General features: G+C 38.3%; 1 protein-coding gene across 1 annotated transcript in view; it reads left to right on the top strand.

Annotated features, from left to right (window-relative positions):
* Positions 1-21,423, top strand: part of LOC132394768 (low-density lipoprotein receptor-related protein 1-like) — a 1,611,265-nt gene that overhangs the window by 968,555 nt on the left and 621,287 nt on the right. The gene's annotated exons all lie outside the window — the stretch shown is intronic.

Raw genomic sequence — 21,423 nt, 5'->3', positions numbered from 1 at the left:
CACCTAAAAGTGGGCTGGCAGCAATCAGCGGGTGTCGCCTCTCATTCCAGCAGTAACATAACATGTCCACAGTACTCGGCAGAACACCACAAAACAAAATATACCAGGCGAGAGAGCAACGATAACCATCCATCGATCTATGTACATACACAGTCTTCTAACTTCACAAGAGGCTACCTCCTTCAGTGTTCAGGCTCCAGTAGACTCATGGATTCACACATAAGCATCTATACCCTTCATAATCTTATAAATCTTCCAGGAAAGTGGTTATTCAATGGAACATTAGGTTCCAGCTGAAAGACATGACATCAGATCATCACTGTATTTGATGAGTGCTTGAAACCGATAATGGCTTCGGATCAAGAGCTGGGAAGCGGGATTTACCTTTTGTCTATTTTTTTTGGCTTACGCGGAAATAATGAATGGTATGGCCTCCTTCTTTGCCAAAAAATTATCTGATTCTCTAATTCTGATGTAACTAATGTGATGATCTATCTATTCTGCATTCTTGAGAGGGGCTGTAACTGTTTTTTATGCTAATTCTCTTGGCAATATGACATTAAACATGACTTGCACCATAAAATGTGTCTGCACACACATCAGGTTCCACCGTGGAACCATAAAACCGTATGTAGCTTTAAAATAGATTTCGAGGCTCATCACCCTGACACACTGAGGAATTTCTAATGCATTTGAGAATCAATGAATTAGTTTTGAAATTATTGTCACTGTTAGTTAAATATATTTGGCAATCAAGTTTATATTATGCAAATTGCCACAGAATTTAACAATCAGTTTCTGCGTGGTGTTAATTGATAATTCTTTTTTTGGTTGTTGGGATCCTTGGGGAAATCTCACTTCTTGACCTTGTTCTTCTCTAAACAATGCCACAAGATATTTTAGATTCAAGTGAAATGACAGATGGTTGCAGAGTATAAAGGATTGAACAGAAATGTCAGATTAGCTTCAGTGCCAAGAGTACTAACAGAGCATAACTAATACTGTAAACAGTATCCTTATATATCTAGTATATTAAATAAATAAAAATAAAGGTCAGATAAGCATTATATTTCATAACTGTATCATTACTGGAAATGTGATCTGTTCAAGATGATCTTTAGCTTTATGAGGAAGCAAGAAATATCATTTGTCAGTTCAGTGTAAGAAGCTCAAGCTAGTAGTACTCTATATTAAAGCAAATATTCATTGCAAAGTCTGCAGAAGTTCAATGCAACTCAGGCAGTCACTAAATGTGACCTTACCGGTATCACCTATATCCCATGAATAAACCACAAACCAAACCCACAAGTTCTTCTATGTTGAGGTACTCATCTTGCTGTGTAATGTTAAATGGCATAGTGGAAGGATAAAATATAGAACATAGACCAGTACAGCATAGGAACAGGCCATTTGGCCCACAATGTTTCATCAAACAATCTAAAAAGTAAATCAAACAATCCCCACACTAATCCCTCCTACTTACAAAATGATCATATCCCTCTATCTTCCTCATATTTATGTGCCTATCTAAACATCCCTTAAAAGCCTCTAATATCTTTGCTACCATCAAACCAGGCCATGCACTCCAAGCATCCACCGCTTTCTGTGTAAAAAACGTACCCCTCACATCCTCTTTGAATTTCCACCCCCCCCCCCCCCAATGCATGCACTCTGGCATTAGCCATTTCTACCCTTGGGAAAAGATACTCCCTGTCTACTCACTCTGTCTACGTCTCTCATATTCTTATAGATTTCTATCAGATCTTCACTCTGCCTTCACCGCCCCAGAGAAAGGAACACAAATTTGTCCAGTCTCTCATAATGTTCAAAGGAGACTGAGAATATTGTAAAACATGTAATATTCATCAACAATAATGTGATGTTATTAAAATATCCCAAGGCATTTCATGAGCCTGTTATCAAACTGAATATAGTCCTGAGCACATTTGAAGATATTGTTGCAGACGACCACAGTGTAGTCAAATGTTAAAGAGTATCTTAAACGGGAGAGGAGTGTGGTTTAGAAAAGGATGTCTGAAATTTATGTAACTGAGAGTATAATCATCAAAAGAGCAACAAATACAATCATGGATAGTCTCGATGCTGAAGGATGTGCCATCAACTTTGAAATTCCACAATGATATCTTTGGCCCTTCCTGTTCACTTCTGCAAACTATACCAAGTTTCCAAATGTTAAGTTAAGGGCACAGGAGTAGGTAGAATTTGTTATATAGGTTTCTCTGGCCATTGCTAGCAGTATAGTCATGGAACTGGTTGAGGTCAGTTTCATCCGAGTATCTGATGGATGTATAGACCTGAGCAGGATATTGTGGCCAACTGTGTCAAGGGCAGCAAATGTATTGTGAAGAATGAAAAAAAGTAACTTACCAGCATGCATGGATGCAGGATATCAGTTCTTCCTTTGGTGAAAATCAGCTTACCAAATTTAAAATATTTAAAAATAATTTTTATCAACAAATTTGCTAAGCATATTCACATAGCCACAAAGCTTCCAATGATCCACACTATTCAGATCTTCAGCCAGCACTTGTGGGATTGACCAGGTTCTGTAGGTTGTATTTCAATTGTACAATTCCTGATAGTTAATCAAACATCTATAAGTAACTTTATGAAGCAGTTTTGAGATATTCTATTTAATGCTAATATGTAGATGCACATACACTGTGAAGACCTGTCATCACTGATTACACCTTGACAATGTCCCATTAATCTTCTTAATATCCTGGTTAGTCTCCAAAGCTATCAAGCTGGAATTAGTCACTATTGACAACAAAAACAGGCCTAATTGCACCTATAATAATGCAATATCGATTACGACTCTGCTACTGAATTTCTGCTTTTGTAAACAAAGGCATGTTCCAGCATGTTCCATAAAGAATTTAAGACATCCAATGAGTGAAATTCAAATGTTAGTGGGTGAGTAGCTTATCTTGGAGGAACTAGGGAACTAGGTGATTTCCCTGTCTCCTACTGCAGTTCACATCCACTGTAGCTATGAGCATGAAAAGGGTGGTGATGTTAGATTACTGTAAGTATCTCTCTGTAATAAACTGAGAAGTAATTATAATTCTAAAATAAAAGGCATTAAAATTAATGGAGTTGTGGATAGTGAAGAAGGTTAGAACAGGATCTAGCACAGGAATAGAACTATCTTCCCTCGATTTTGTGCCAAACCAAATTGTTACAAAGTGGTGTTGGGAGTGGACCAAATGTAAAAAACAGACACTGAGGTAGTATAAATGGAACTGTGTTTATTGAGAATTACTAAGAAGACCAGGAATGAAGACAAAATGTCAACATAGACGTAAATGTTGGATAACAAACCAGTAAAACCTGGACTTAACTTGGACTCGGGACTTGGATCTCGATTTGGACTTGGGACTTGATTTGACTTGACTTGGGGATCAGACTTGACTTGACTTGAATTGGATCTTGGACTTGACTTGACTTGGAACTTGACTTGACTTGACTTGGGGTTCAGACTTGACTTGACTTGAATTGAATCTTAGACTTGACTTGAATTGGGGCTCAGACTTGACTTGGAACTCGGACTTGACTTGACTTGACTTGGGGATCAGACTTGACTTGACTTGAATTGGATCTTGGACTTGACTTGACTTGGGGCTCAGGCTTGACTTGACTTGGAACTCAGACTTGACTTGACTTGGGGCTCAGACTTGACTTGACTTAAATTGGAACTTGGACTTGACTTGGGGCTCAGACTTGACTTGACTTGGAACTTGGACTTGACTTGACTTGGGGCTCAGACTTGACTTGACTTAAATTGGAACTTGGACTTGACTTGACTTGACTTGGGGCTCAGACATGACTTGGAACTCGACTTGACTTGACGAATTGGATCTTGGACTTGACTTGATTTGACTTGGAACTCGGACTTGACTTGACTTGACATGACTTGGGGCTCAGACTTGACTTGACTTGAATTGGATCTTGGACTTGACTTGACTTGGAACTTGACTTGACTTGACTTGGGGTTCAGACTTGACTTGACTTGAATTGAATCTTAGACTTGACTTGAATTGGGGCTCAGACTTGACTTGGAACTCGGACTTGACTTGACTTGACTTGGGGATCAGACTTGACTTGACTTGAATTGGATCTTGGACTTGACTTGACTTGGGGCTCAGGCTTGACTTGACTTGGAACTCAGACTTGACTTGACTTGGGGCTCAGACTTGACTTGACTTAAATTGGAACTTGGACTTGACTTGGGGCTCAGACTTGACTTGACTTGGAACTTGGACTTGACTTGACTTGGGGCTCAGACTTGACTTGACTTAAATTGGAACTTGGACTTGACTTGACTTGACTTGGGGCTCAGACATGACTTGGAACTCGACTTGACTTGACGAATTGGATCTTGGACTTGACTTGATTTGACTTGGAACTCGGACTTGACTTGACTTGACATGACTTGGGGCTCAGACTTGACTTGATTTGGAACTCGAACTTGACTAGACTTGGAACTCGGACTTGACTGGACTGGAATACAGAGCCTGAACTCGTACTTGACTGGACTTGAACACAGACTTGGACATTGAGGAGACAGAATACCCAACTCAGAGCAGCGGCGAGTGGCCAGACCCACTCAGCTGGAAAGGACTTGGAAAATGAGGAGACAAAATCACATAACGACAGTCCATTTGTATCTTTGCCTAGAGTGGCAGCAAACAACCAGCAAGTCTCAGCTGGCCATGAAAACAACAGAATTCATACCTTACTCAGAGCAGCAGTAAACAGCCAGCAACTCAGCTGGACACGAAAACTACGGAATTCACTAAGCAACCACAGGCACCGAAGCAACTTAGAGTCCATGATTCTCAGTGGCTCCAATGATGGTCCAGACTTCTTGACAGCCCAGAGCCTGAATCTGCTGGCCTGGCTTCCGGTGACAAGCTTCTGGTAACTCGCTTCTGATGACTGGTTTCTGGTGACAAACTTCCTGGTGTGGGTTTCTGATGACAGTCCAGCAAAGGAATAGCTGAACTGCGGAGCTATTTATGTTGCAGGCTCAAAATGAGGATCAGGTGCCTCAATCAAGGCGCCCATCAGAACACAGGGGAAAAAAAAATAACCAGAATATGAAGTCCACGGACCGGACCGTGAACTGGAATGTGGAGTCCACAGACTGGACAGTGACACAAATAAATTAGTAATTAAACAGCCAGGTAAACTAATCACTTCTGACTACACAATGTCCATATCCTTCCATGTTTCTCACATTCATGTGCCTGGCTAAACATCTCTTACAAGTCTGAAATGTATCTGCATCTACTACCACCCCAGGCAGTGCATTCCAGACATCCACCACTCTCTGCGTAAAAAAACTTGCCCCTCACATCTCCTTTAAAATTACTCCCTCTCACCTTCAATGCATGCCTCTGGTATTAGACATTTCAATCCTGGGAAGAAGATACTGTCTATTTATTCTATCAGTGTCTCTCATAATCATATAAACTTCTATCAGATCTCCCATCAGTCACTGCACTCCAGCAAAAACTACCCAAGTTTGTCCAACCTCTCAGAATAGCAGAAGCCCTCTAATCCACGCAGCACCCTGGTAAACCTCTTCTGCATCCTCTAAAGTCTCAACATCCTTCCACTAAAGGGGCAACCAGATCCATATGCAATGCTCCAGAAACAGCTTAACTGAAGTTTTATAAAGCTGCAACATAACTTCCTGATTTTAGAACTCAATGCCTCAAGTAAAAAAAAAGGCAAGCATGCCATATGCCTTCTGAACACCCTGTCAACCTGTGTAGCCACTTTCAGCGAGCTGTGAACTTGGACCCCAAGACCCCACTGCTCATCAATACTGTTAAGGGTCTTGCCCTTAACAGTGTACTGTCTCTTTAAATTTGACCTACCATGGTGCAACACTTCTCATTTTGCCGGGTTAAACACCATCTGCAATTTGTCTACACACATCTGCAACTGATCTATATCCTGTTGTAATCTTTACCAGTATTCTATTTTATCTATGACCATCATGTCATCTGCAAACTTACTAACCCACCCATCTATATTTTCATCCATGTCATACATATACATCATAAAAAAACAGAGCTTCCAGTACAGTTTCCTATAGAACAGTACTAATCACAGATCTCCAGCTAGAATAAGTCCCTTCATTGCCTATCCTCTATGGGCAATCAAGTTCTGAATCCAAGTGGCAAAATCACCATGGATCGCATGCATCTTATCTTCAAGATGAGCTTCCCATGAAGGACCTTTACTAATACAAAGCCCTGGTTAAGATTTCTACTCCTGTGCTGTGAGCTATTTCATTTTAGTTGTTTTAGGTAAAAGCAGTATGTTCTGCTGGTAGAATGTTTTGGTTTCAGGTAAAGACAAGTTGCCATGTTGTTCAACTTGGGAATGTTGTTTCAGCAAATCAGGATGGTGGGATCAGGAGAAGGATCTAGAGAGCTGGGCAGAAAAAGATTTGTGATAGACGGTGGTTGGGTTCATGGTCTTTTGGCAGGGGATGTGAGAAAGGAAGACACCCATACGATAAATCAGCCAGGAAGATGCAATCACAAGGATTGCTTCGTGAAACAAAAAAGTCCAAGATGGGCAATTCAAACAGTGATTGGTGATGAGAACTCTGCCGTGAGTAGCAGTTATACCCAGTTTTTGGAAAAGATGAGATCCAACTGTCATGTGTGCATTTAGACTGATCTAATTGGCCTTTTATTTTTTTCTTTCTCTTCTTTCTCTTAATGACTGTTTGATAAAGCTGAAATTGATAATCATACATTTTTACAATTTTATGCTAGTGTATGATCTGTCACTTCTTGGCAAGCAGTAATTCTGTATGGTCAATATTTACACAGCATTCACTCACATAGAGGTTCCTTATTCCCAATGTTCCTGTTTGGTTGAATCTCAAATCATACCAATCTCAACATATATCACTCCTGAAAGGTGGCCTTTTAACCGCTGAGTCATGTGGCTGTTAGCAGAGTTAGCTAACAAGCCGAGTTTATATACAAACCCTAGAGAGAGGGTTACACTAAAATCCATGTAGACAACACAAACAGTTCTACCTTCATCAATCACCACTGACACTTTATGAAAAAACTTAATCAAGTTAGTCAGGCACAACTTGCCCTGCACAAAGCTATGTTGGCTCTCCCTAATTTGGTAATAGTTCATTAAATGCTCTTAAGTCCTATCCCTAAGAATTCTCTCCAGAATTATCAAAGGTTACAGTAGGATTATGCAGTAGATCAGATGGAAATCTGGCCAAAGAAATGGCAATTGGAGCTTATACTGGATAAGAGTGAAATATTGTTCTTCAGGGGGTCAAATGGGAGGGGAAAGCATCCAGTAACTGGTAAGGAACTGAGGAGCATTGATGTGAAGACCAATCTTAGGGTGTAAGTCCACATTTCCCTGAAAGTGGCAACGAAAGAAAAGAAGATGTCAAAAAAGTTATGTGGCACGCTTGCCTTCATCACTTAAGCAATTCAGTATGAAATTCATGTTGCAATTGTATCAAATTTCTATCTCCCCTTACTATATTTGGAGTATAGTGTGCAGTTTTGGTCACTGCAATAAAGATGAGAAGTTCTAAAGCTTTGGAGAAGGCGAGGAGGAGGTTCACTGGGATGTTACCTGGATTGAAGTGTATTACTTATAAGAAGAGGTTGGACAAATTTGGATTGTTTCCTCTTTGTCTTTGGAGCTGAAGGGTAACCTGATAGAAAGTCTATTACATTATGAGAGTCATAGGTAGGGAGCAACGATCAAATACTACAGGGCAAAGTGGGTTGAAAGATTTAAGGTGAAAGTGGGGGAGGTTGAAAGGATATTAGTGATGCATCAAAGAGAGTGAATTTAGAATTGAGAGTTAATCTCCTCATTCAAGCAGAGGGGATTTGTTTGATTTGGCATAATGACACTTTCTTTCTTTTCTTTTTACGTTGACTCAGGCCTAGGAGGCCAGCATCAGGCAAATGGTATATAAGGCAAGGCATAATGATACTTAATTAAATAAAATGGTTCTTTGTGTGGTTTTCACCTGATAGAGGAGCTTGTCAAGAAACTGGATAGGGACTAAGGCTACGCCCACACTAGATCAGATAATTTTGAAAACGTCAGTTTTACATAAAAAACGATAGGCGCTTTTGAAACCTGGCGTTTTTGAAAATACCTCCGTCCACATTAAAACGGTTATTTGGGTGAATCTCCTCCGATTTGACATGCGCAGGACACATCTACAGAAAACAAGCAAAGAGAAAACAGTATACTATTTCTGTTTCCGCTGCGACATTGTGCTATTTCCATTGGTCAAAAACTAGAGTACCTACAATGACAGCAAAAGAAAGTTTTCAACGATGTCTTCGAGGAATACAAAGAAAACCTCCACTGGAGAAGGCAGGCCGGAATACTTTGTTTGGACAGATGCAGAAGTCGAGCTGCTTCTGCGAGTTACGAATGACTACAAAGTCAGCAAAGCAGTGGAGTATGTGGACTGGTGAGTTGTGCCAAACCAAATACAACAACATCCTCGACCTTTAAAAAGACTAGTACCTCACAGCAGGGCGGTCGGAATCTCTGGGTAAGGACCACCTGCGCAAATTGAATGATAAAACCCAGACAATTATTGTAACCAAACTTAAGGCTGCGTTGTAACCACCATCTGTTCCGGCACATCATAACAGCATTTTTAAAAAGCTCTGGTTATGCCGTACACACTACACTACCTAATTGGCATTTTCAGATTTACCCTCTCTGGAGAGCGTTTTAGAAAAGCTCCATTTTCGGGGGAGGAAAACGCCATTTCAGTGCGGACAGAGGGTGAAAACGAAGAGAAAAAGCTATGGTTACAGAATTATCTGGTCTACTGTGGACGTAACCTATTTTGTTCCCATGGGAAAACTGTACAATAAAGTACTTTACACCTGTTTTAAAGTGTTTGCACCTATTTTGTGCTGATTTACTGTCCATTAAGTGATTGTTAATTTATCCCATTGGAAATTTATTTTCCCAATAAAGTTCCCCATCACTGTTTTATTGTGAGTTAATTAGGCCAAATTAGTGAACTGAAGTGTTTTACCCTGGGACATAATTTCTAAAAACACAATGCAACAACTAAAGTTTTTGTTTAAAATAAATCAAAGTTGACAGTCATATGAAGATCAATGACTGACTGTGGCTCACCCACGCTTGATCTGTACACTGATCAAAGGATACAAAGACCAAGCACAACCAAGTATATTCAATCTGTCTGGGAAGTGTCCCCAGGAGGATCCCTGTGCCATTACTTCCTCGTTCCCTCTAGTCATGATTTTTTTGTGGTCACCCTAGTTTTCCCTCAAGTTTTGAAAAATACTGACCCACTTTCTTTGCAACTACTTCTCCAGAATACAATTGTAATATATGCAGCACGAGTGAATCTGCAGTTGCTGGAAATAAATAAAAACCACAAAATGCTGGCAGAACTCAGCAGGCCAGACAGCATCTATGGGAGGAGGTAATAACGACGTTTCGGGCCGAAACCCTTCATCAGGAGTGATGGTCGAGGAGGGAGAAGAAGTGGGGGGGGGGATAAACTAGAGAGCTGGGAAGTGATAGGCTGGAGGGAAATGGGCTGGGGAAGGTGGAGAATTATGGGAAATAAAAGAGAAAGAAAGGTAGGGCAGGGGTGAGATTATAGTGAGGGGGGAAAAAGAGAGAGAAAGAAAACCAGACTAAAATAATAGGTAGGGATAAGGGTAAGGGTGGGGGCCAAGGGCATCAACGGAGGTCAGTGAGTTGAATGTTCATGCCAGCAGGAAGAAGGCTACCTCGGCGGGAGATAAGGCAGATTGTGTTGTGCTGCTTCTGAAAGGGAACAGAGCACATTAATGATTTCTTAAAGCATGTCACAAGTTTGTAAATTTTTGTCATTTTAATTGCTATTAGTACTTTACAGAAGTCCTGTTTAGTGCATCAAAAAATGCCTGCAGTTCAATCTCTAGAAAGAGACTCAAAAAGCTCTGCTCTCTGAACAGTGTTGAAGATTGGAGGAAGAAACTAGCTTACTTGTTACTCATAAATAACCCTGTTACCCATAAATAACCCTGCATGTCCCAAAAAACATCTTCCTTAAAATTAAGCAAAACTCCTTATATTGAATCTTCAATTTATTTTTGGTATATAGATGTCCAGAAGAAAAATTAAATATTTGAATGCTGTTATTCATTATGATAGGCTCCACAACTCACTCAGTTGCATCACAGCAAATTGGAAACTAATTTATGTATGGAAACATTAAAAAAGTCAAAACATTTAAAAAATCAAATGAATATCTTCAGTTATTTTAGAACTAAATTAATCATGATTTAGAATGCAAAATAAAATTCAATAATGAGATAGATTAAATATTTTCCCTCATTCAGAACTATTCTCTTTGGGAAAAACTTCTAAAGGTTATTAATTTAATTTGATAGCTCTGAAATACTGCATACTAATAGGTTATATATTGCGAATGTAATATACATAATGGAATTTTTATAATTATAATAGCTTAATAATATTTGAACATAAATTACAGACAAAAAAGTAGCCAAAATGAACAGTTTGTCAAAAAAGTTAGCATTAATTTTAGTTATAAAATATATTTCACATGATTACTGTCCAAATAATTCAGCTAATCCAACTAACATCAGTTAACGTAATTACTTGAATTGCCTGTTTGAATAATAATTGCAAATAATTTTATTAATAAAAGGAAAATGATGTAGATTGTTATTTTTTCAGAATAAAATTTTGTACATTTGGAATATTTTGTGTTAATATACCATGAAAATTTACCTGTAAAAAATATTGCAAATTGCAGTAGTTCATGATGTATCCCTCTCTATGTGACAAAAATAATAGATGTCCAAGAGTCAAAGTAACTCAGTCACTTAACAGAGGGATTCAAATGATAATCAAGTCAATATGATGTATCATCCATATTATAAAATCAACTGATGGTCAGTTACAGCTTTTTTGACATATACCACACTGCAGTGTTGTGAGGCCGGTTTATATAGTCAAATCAATGAAACTCAAAGATGTTCCCAGATGATGATTAATGATTATCATGTTATTTGCTATAAATTTATTCGGAATAAACTTTCAGAGGATTAGGTGGTATAGATTTCAACAACAGATATGTACTAGATTACACATTTAGGCCTTGAAAGCTTACGTAAAGGTGGATATTTGGTAATTACCTCTTGTGGTAAGAATGTCAGAAATGGAAGATCCTTGTGGAGACCCCATCTGCCACCTAGGCACTAAGGGTTCAGATGACGATGACGACCCTTTGTGGTTATTGATCCTGATGAAGAGTCTCACCACAGAATGTTAGTTATTTATTCCCCTACATAGATTCTGCTTAGCATGATGAGTTGCTCCAAACTTCTGAGTGTACTTGGTATTCTTATTTGGAGTTCATTAATGTGAATGGGAAACTATGTATTTTCATTCAGAAGGCCATTTGTGTCCCAAGTATGTTAAAACTGGGACCAACAGATCAACTCAACATCAGGTCTAACAGTATTTGTAATTTCATCCAGCTGTACAACAGCAACAACTCAGTGGAAACAATCACATAAAATAACATGACCCTCTTGTTCACTTGAAAGGTTTTTAACACAACCTGATTTATTATTTTAATATTCCAAGAAGAAAACATGAGAATAATATTACCTAGGAAGAGAGGTCTGCTCGTGGAGGAAGCATGTATAAACAGAGCTGAATTTCAAAACATGGGTTAAACACTGTGGGTATTGTGTCAGATTAATGTATACTCCAATGTGCTGGTTGAAGGTTTAGATTAGCTATGACTAGAATCAGACAATTCAAACAAGTACATTCAGTTGATGTTACACTGCTTAAGAGTTTGAAGAAGCATTGGGCATAATCTAGTTCCTGACAATGGGAAAAAAATAAAGTTAGTATAAAATTCTTTAAAATGCCATCAAATTTTATGAATTAAGAGCTGCTGTTTTCTTTTCTTCCCCAGACTGCATAACTTCCATTGGGATGAAATATAAATTGTCACTTGTTCTTGGATTTATACCTGAAATCATGATTAAGAACAAGAAACAAACAGGTTTCCACTATTTATATGAACAGGGAGCTCACAGGAGAGCCTAAGTGATAATTTAAAGTATTTAAAGAGCTTTGAGACTTGACTATACTTCTTCCAACCCTGTCACTTGTAAAAAAAAACATTCCTTCTTCTCAGTTCCTCTGTCTCTGCCACATCTGTTCTCAGGATGAAGTTTTCCTTTCCAGAACATCTGAGGTATCCACCTTCTTCAAAGAATGGGATTCCCCTTCCTCCACCATTGATGATGCCCTCACCCTCATGACCTCCATTTCCATAACCTCTGCTATATTCAAAGGGATTCTACCACCACACACATCTTTACCTCTACCTCTACACCTTCTCCCCGACTTTCTGTAGGAATCGCTGTCTTCATGATTCCCTTGTCTACTTAACACTCCCCACAGATCTCCCCCCAGCGCTTATCCAAGTGGAACAAGTGCTATACATGCCCATTCACATCCTCCCTCAACACCATTCATGGACCTAAATAGTCATTCCAGGTGAGGCAAAACTTTACCTGTGAGTCTGTCAGAGTCATCTGCTGTATCCAGTGTTCTGGATGTGACCTCCTCTATGTGGCTTAGACCTGGCACAGATTAATAGAATGTTTGTCAAACACTTTCCTTTTGTGCACAGCAGGGAGGATTTCCTAGTGTTCTACCATTTTAATTCCATACGCTCTTCCTATTCTGAAATGTCACTCTGCAGCCTCCTCTAGTACCACAATGAGGCAACCCCCTGGGTGGAGGAGCAACACCTCATATTCCTCTGGGCAGCCTCCAACCTGATGCACAAATATCAAATTCTTCAGCTTCCAATAAAATCTCCCCCATTCCATCTTCTAACCTCTTACATTTCCTATTCTGATTCATTTCTACCCTTTATCTTTTCCTCATCTGCATATCTCCTCCCTCTGGTATCCCTCCTCCTTCCCTTACTCCTATGGTCTACCCTCCTCTCCTTTCAGATTCTTCCTTCATCTCCCTCCCCAACTGAAGTACTTTTGTTCTGCTTCACCTATCTGCTTCCAGCTTATAATCTTTCCCTCCCTCTACCTTCTTATTTTTGCATCTTTATCCTTCTCTTCCTATCCTGTTGAAGGGCCTCAGCCCGAAATTTTGACTTTTTATTCTACTGCATAGTTGCTATCTGATCTCCTGTGTTCTTCCAGCAATTTGTGCGTGTTACTCAGATTTTCTGTTTTAATAAATAAATCATTAAAGAAACTAATTTTGAACAAATGATCAAATAGACTCAACTATTTAATTCAAGTAGTAAGTATCATGAATATTTAATTAGACAACAACCTGAAGTCTTTCAACAAATCAAATTAAATGTTATCTCTTATGAGGACATTTAAAAATGCAAAATCAATTTATATGAATCAAAATTTTCTGATGCTATGAATTCGTATAAAAGTACAGTAAAATATGAATCAATATAGCAAAAGAATATATCACTGACCCCAAATTAATAAGCAAAATAATGCAGGGAAGTGTATGGTTATGCATTTTGGTAGAAGAGGTAAACATGTAGACTATTTTCTAAATGGGGAGAAAATTAAAAAATTGGAGTTGCAAAGGACTTGAAAGTACTTGTGCAGGATCCCCTAAAGGTTAATTTATAGGTTGAGTCCATCGTAAGGAAGTCAAATACAATGTTGGCATTCATTTTACGAAGATTAAAATATAAAAGTTAGGATGTAATGCTGAAGCTTTACAAGGTATTGGTCACACTGCACTTGGAGTATTGTGAGCAGTTCTCTGCCATTAACCCAATAGCCTGCCTTTAAATTGAACCTTCCAAAGTGAATCACTTCACACTTTTCCAGGTTGAACTCCATCTGCCACTTCTCAGGTCACCTCTGCATCTTGTCATTGTTGCATTGTAACATTGGATAAACTTCAGCACTATCACCAACACCATCAACATTCATATCATCTGCAGACTTTCTTAGCCACCCTTCCACTTCTTGATCCAAGTCATTCAAAAAAAATCATAAAGAGCACGGGTCCCTGAACAGATTGTTGTGGAACAACTGGTGACTGACCTCCATGCAGAATATGCCTCATCTACAACAACCCTCTACATTCTATGAGTAAGTCAATTGGGAATTCACGCAACCAATTTTCCATGCCTCCTGACTTTTTGAATGAACCTACCATGTGGAAGCTTATAAAATGCCTTATTAAAGCACATCTACATCACATCCACTGCTCTACCAATATCATTATGTTTCATCATAATACTCGAACAATTCAATCAGGCTTGTAAGGCATGACCTGCTCCTTACAAAGCCATGCTGACTATTCTGAATTCTCATAAATCTGGTTTCTAAGAATCCTCTCCAATAATTGTCTACCACAGAACTGAAACTCACTGGTCTATAATCCCTACTCACTTTGTTCAACATGTGCCACCCTCCTTAATAGAATGTTTTGAATATTCTCTGTTAAATCTTGCTATTCCATAGAGGAAAAAATCTCTGCTGTAATCATGGGTCTCATAAAATATAATACCCTAACACTTAACATAATATCACTAAATGTTAAATGTTATTGCACATAATGCTCATTCCCTACTGAACCACAGCGTAGCTGGTCTTGAGAAAACTTGGTTTAAATTCGATGCACATGGTCTTCAGAGAGACGATTTTATAGTTTGCACTAATTATTTTGCAGCAAGCAAAACTGAGATGAAATATATGAATGAACAAGTATATTATTTAAAATTTGAGATAATAGAATTTTCAAAGGAGATAGAACTGTTGTTTACAGCTGTGATAAAATTTACTGGTAGTTCATGTGATTGTCTTAATGTATTTGTAGTTTGCTTTTGAGAAATTAAGTCTATTGAGTATTCTCTGCTGCTGATTGTGCATCAAAAATTGTATTTTCACAACTTATTATGAAGAGGAAATCAAATTATTTCACAGAGCCGCAATAAATACAATTTTAGTCAATTAGAAATGTTGAGTGAGAATTGCAGAACTTCTTAATGTGATATGGGTGTCCCAATGATGGTCTAATAATATATTGCAGCAAAATTGTTGTGACTTGCATTAATGTAAAATAAGAAATGCAATTTGAGAACCAGATGGGTGCATTTTTGGTACAAGGTGGGAATTTGCCTTCAAGATTTTACAAAATGTTGCAGATGTTTCAACATAACATTATGTTGCTTTCAATTTAACATATCCAACATGTTTCAAACATTGTTGAAATAATATAAATAAAAGAATAGGTCATACAGAATTACATAAGGTACAGTAATTGAATCATTAGCTCATGGAACATGGAATCTGTCTCCAAGATTTTATGACCAAACCTGCAACCCATCAAGTCCACACTGGCCACCATCACTCATGGAACTAAATCTAGTTTATCATGCTTACATTCCCATCAACTCTTCCATAATTTGCCATTTGTTATCTGCCATATTGTATGACATTGGTGATTGTGGTGTTTCCATGATTATGATTGTTCTTGGTAAATTTTCAACAGACTTTATTTTCAATTTTCAATTTTCAACAACTTTATACTTGAACATTTATTTACAGAAAAAGAACTCTTCATTTACCTTGACTAGCTCGTAGCAGCAATTACAAATGAGATTCACTGTTGCTGACTCACTCAGTAGTACAGTAGATTAGCAAAATCCTTATTAATTTTATTAAAATGTGTTAATTTGTGCACCAAATCCAAATCAAAATCAGGTTTATTATCTCTGACATGTTGTTCTGCAGCAGCAATACAGTCACTGACATAATGTCATGACATTTGATGCTTTGTGGTAGTGGTAAAATGCAATACATAAAAAATTATTAAAAACTAAAATTAGAAACTTGGGAAAATTGTAAAAAAGAGAGTAAAATTATGATGTAGTGTTCATGTAGCATTTGTAATGTAGTACTCCTCTCCTCCACCATTCTACATTCTTGTTTTCATCTCTCACCTGTCGATCACCTCCCTCTGGTGCTCCACCCTCTTCCCTTTCTTTCATGTTTTTCTGTCTTTTCCAACAGATTCTCCTTTCTGCAGCCTTTTATCTCTTTCACCATTCAACTTCCCAGATCTTTACTTCAACCCATCCCCCTTTCCCAGTTTCACCTGCCCCCTTGTACTTCTTCTTCCCCTCCCCCTCGGCTTCTTATTCTGACTTCTCCCCTTCTTTTCCAGTCCTGACGAAGGGTCTCGGCACAAAGTGTCAACTGTTTATTCTTTTCAATACATGCTGCCTGGCCTGCTGAGCTTTTCCAACATTTTGTGTGAGTTGTTTTAGATTTCCAACATCTGCAGATTTTCTTGTGTTTCAGATGTTTTCAAAGCAGCAAATGAATGGAAAATATATAAAGGGAAAGGCAGAGAAATATATAAAGAGAATTCAAAGCTGTAAACTAATTGATAAGTTAGCAAAGGAAGGGGTGGAAGGTGTGCAGGAATGTGCAGATATAGCAAGCAGATCAGATTTGTAATAAAATCCAAGCCTTTCTCTCTAAAGACTCAACCAAAACCAAGTCTTGGTGGGTATAAAAACAAAAATATCCAATGGAATTAATATACAGTGGATTCTGGTTAATTGGGACACATCAGGACCAATATATTTTGATCTGATTTAGCAGCTGCCCGCATTAGCCTAAGTTTCATGGAAATAGTTAAAAAGTTATGAAAAATACAAACTGCCATTTAACTGAGTAACAAATTATGTATTTAACTGAAATACTGAAAAAATTAGAACACTACCAATATTACTACAGTACTATAAAACTGTGTATTAGTTCCTAATTATTGTTGACAGAGGAATTCATCCAGTGCATGGGGCTGTGTTCATTTGATTGACTAAATGAACAATTATTGCAGACACCTAGTGCAGATAATGGACTGCCTTCATGCAATGAATTCCACAATTGATTTCTTCATATCTTCATTTTCTCTGAAACATTCCATATGATTATTGATACCTTCAAATTCTTCATAGTTCCTGACTTGTTGAAGTAGTGAAATCATTTCAATTTCACTCCTGGCTGTTTCTGGCATCTCCAAGCCTGAATGCTTGACACGTCAGTGAGCAAAACACTTCTGAATTATCTTACTGCTTATTTCTCACCAACTATCAGTGACAAAAAGCTCAGTATAGTGTTCGGCAGCGACAGGTCATCATGCAAACTGACGCTAGTTAGAAGTTGTTCAGCAACAATCTCCAATCCCATTAAAGTGGCATAGTTCCCCAAATAAAGGAACAGAATCATGTCTATTTTGTTGATTCGATTTTGTCTTTAAGAGTTGTGTTACTGTCCTGATTGGTGACTCCCTGGTTCCTTTAAATTTCCTTTGTGCCATGATCGGGCCTGTTGACTCCTTGTTTCCTTTTATTCCTTCTTACCTTGTCTTTCTCAAGATCTTTAATTAAAGGCACTTGATTCTCAGCTGAACTGGCAATATTTAGAGTCCGGTTTACAGCTGCTCAGGGATAGATCATCACCAGACGTCACCTTACATCACTGAAGCAAGTGCAAGCAAGTCACCTTGTTGGAGCAAGCCAAGTCACATCACCGTAGCAAGTCAAATCTTCTCCCTGAAGCGAGTGCCAGTAAGTCACCTCTTCTCGCCAGAGCCAGCCTGTTAAGTTAACTCGTCTGAGCAAGCAACTAAGCTACCTCACTGGAGTGGGTCTGACAAGTTAACCCACCGGAGTGAGACAAGAGCCGCTGTCTGTAGTTACTGGACCATGTCTAGAGCTTGCCGCTACTTGGAGCCATTTTGTGTCAAGATAAAGAACTGGCTGTTATTGTGTGTTTTTCTCTCTTTGTGTTTTTGTCTCTGCTGAGTAGGTTTGGCTGTTTTGCTGCTATTCTGAGTTGGGAACTGTCTCCTCATTTCCTCGTCTCAGCTGGGTAGGTCCAGCCGTTTGCCACTACTCTGAGTGGTGAACTGTCTCTTCGTCCTCACTGTCCTGAGTCCTATGTCCAAGAAGAGTCCTGGCTCTGTGTCATGTATCCAAGGAAGAGTCCTGGCTCTCTGTTCTGTGTTCCAAGTCCAGGCTCCAGTTTCCGAGTTCCAGTTCCGGGCTCCGAGTTCTGAGTTCCAATTCTGGGTACCGAGTTCCGAATTCCAATTCTGAGCTCCAAGTTCCGAGTTTCAGGTCCGGGCACCGAGCTCTAAGTTCCAAGTTCGGGTCCCGAGTTCCGAGTTCAAGTCCCGGCCATGAATCCCAGTCTAAGTCCAGGACCTGAGTCTGAGTCCAGCAATGGTTATTCCCACTTCTGCTTAGCTTACTCCTTGATTTCCCTCTGAACAATCCTTGTTTCTCGGCTTTCCTTTTAACTATTTCTAAACTCTATTTTGTTAACATTACAGAACGAATTTGTGTTCTGCATTTGGGTCCACCCATGCTCCGCACTTGTGACAAGTTGCCCCAAATAAGCGATTGCCTCAACTAACCAATAGCCCAGTTAACCAGAATCTACTGTATTTGAATCTGTTTATTCTGTGAGCTTCATGGGGGCAAGGAATTTTATTGCTCTCTGGTGTAAATGAGAATAAATGAATCTATTCAGACTCTGAATAGCAAGGAGTAATATTTCAATCTTTCTAATCCATTGTAGTCTGATTGTACAATTTGCCTCTGATATCTAAAAACTATTTACAAATCATCTAAAGAGTACTCACCAGCACACTGTCAATGGTTTTTCTTTAATTGTAAATAAAACTTAAAAAAATGTACAAACGTTTGTATTATAGAACATTTTGGGGAATACAATCTTCTGAAATGTCAGGCCTTAAAGGAATTCATCTAATGTCCCATAGGTTACAAGGTCTTATTAATTAACCTATGGTTCTTGTCAAAATGCTTACATCTCAGATTGTGCTTATTGGTACATAGTTTGTGTTAGACTTAACAGGTATGCTATTGGTAATAAGAAGCCTCAATAACAATATTTATCATTGATTTTAGATGAATGAATAATTAAAGCAATACTTAATCCAACTATTTTAGAAGCAATGAGTGGAATACATATTTTAACTATTTTTACAGAAGTACTTTTAGAGAAAAGAACAACTTTTTACATCAGTCTTATCATGTGAGCAAGTGATAATATTAGAAAAATTAGCCTGGAGATTTACTAAAATACATTGAATGCTCTGTCCATGGCTCAAATGAGATACCCAGAAATTCACCAGTTAGATTCTTCAGCTGGCAATTTCTGCTCTCAGTCCTAGTCAGGCATTTAAGTCTATAGATCAATAGTCTTTAAATGTTCTGTTTCACTTAAAAGAAGACAAATTCCTTTCCTCTTGCCCTTTGTTTCTTCTCAGGGGATTTTTATTGAAGGCTCAAAGACATTGAAGTTGACAAAAATTGAGTTGACAGCCCATATATGTACTCAGAAGAGATTTCCTATCATAGATGAATAACCAGATTTAATATCTCTCTTCAGCAAGTCTGTGTTGATGATGTCAGACAGGGGAAAATCGCTGCATTAAGAATAGTTTTCATCAATGTAATATACAAGAATAGTATGCAGGATGAATTCCATTAGTGTCAAATGGAAAACAATGCCATATCAGTGTTCCGACTGAAAACTTACACCACTTTTCTTTTCTCTGGAAATAGAATTAAAGATTATTTATTTTATTTTCTGACAGACACCGCCTCCTTTATTTTGTATTATTACAGATAGTGAAGATAATTTGGCCCATTTATCAATCCAGATATCTTCTAAATTCCTCACATTGCAGCCTCCAGCTGTTTCTTATTTACTTCTTGAGAGTTGGCAAAACTAGAGCTCTGCTTGAAAATCCACATGATCCATATTCCCATCAGGGTTCACAATATTCACTCAAAGTTCAAAGTAAATTTTATGATCAAAGTACAAATATATCAGTATATACAACCCTGAGATTCATTTTCTTGTGGGCATACTCAACAATTCTATAGAATAGTAACAGTAACAGCATCAATGCACAGCTGCCAAACTGGGGCTTGAAGCCCTAGTGCAGAAGGCAAGAAACTATGCAAAGGCAAAAAGAAGAAACAATACCATAAACAAATAAACAATAAATATTGAGAACATGAGATGAAGAGTCCTTGAAAGTGAGTCCATTGGTTGTAAGCATATTTCAATGATGGGGCAACTGAAGTTTATCCTCTTTGTTCAAGAACCTCCTGCAGTTGACTGCATCATCTTTCAGAAGCATACAAGAATATGCCAAGGATACTTCAGCAAAATCTGTCTCTCCTGAAAGATTACTGCCACACAGATTAGTCTTTGGAACATCATGGCTTGCAAGTTTCCTTTTGAAATACACATCATTCTGACTAGGCTACATATGCCATTCCTTCATTAGCAAAGACCTGACATTCATCAACAAAGACCTGCACATATCAGCACACAAGTTAACTTCCCAGGGAGAAGGCACATGTATATGATCCTTGGGCACCTAAAGATGGATGACAAATGTAACTGCTACTATTGCCAAATGAGTTTTGGCCAATGAATAATAGAATTTTAATGGAATTAGCATTCCCTGTATGAAAAAGTTCCTGATATCAGATAAAAAGTTGTTTTGTGTAATTAATCCAGCCTTACTATTTAGATTAAACTGTTTGCATGAATAGTTTACCATTTCAGGATCATTTCAAGAATTTTGAGCCAGATCTTACGGATAGCTATACAAGTGAGAGCTAGCTGTAGTGGATGTATGAGTGCATTGCAGGCTTCCAAGTCTACTGCATGTTGTTATGAACTGTAACATTTTAGAAAAGAAATAGCAGCAATAGATTACACATGGAGTCTGGTTTTGAGGCTAAAACCACTATCTTTATTAGTAACTACTCAGTATAGTAACTTAAACCAAGATAAACAAAAGTTAATATTGTTATGCTTTTATTTGTGCGTAAATATTACTCCCAAACTATATTGAACTAGGAGGGGGAACAAGACTTAGAGTCTTGAGATGGTAAAGTAGGGAACATTCAGTTCATCCACGGAATAAATGATAGGAGAGAGATATTTGTAATCCAGGGTAAATGTAGAGAGAAGGCAATTACGTCGAATTCCACAGGTTCCATGATGGTAAGACTAAATATTAGTTGTCGATGATCCTCTGTCATGCCGTTCCAAATCTACAAACGAATTATCACCGAAAGTGATCTGTCACAAGGATATCATCTTCAAGTGATTACCACACAACATGCCCAGGCAAGGGTTAACACATCAGTGCTTTCCACAGGATATCCCAAAAAATCCACTCCTGTGGATTATACGAGGTGACAGCCACACATTC

This window comes from Hypanus sabinus, chromosome 5 (assembly GCF_030144855.1).
Source record: "Hypanus sabinus isolate sHypSab1 chromosome 5, sHypSab1.hap1, whole genome shotgun sequence".
Taxonomy (NCBI): Eukaryota; Metazoa; Chordata; class Chondrichthyes; order Myliobatiformes; family Dasyatidae; genus Hypanus; species Hypanus sabinus.
Note: the sequence above shows the minus strand (reverse complement) of the source record. Positions and strands in the feature narration are given on the sequence as shown.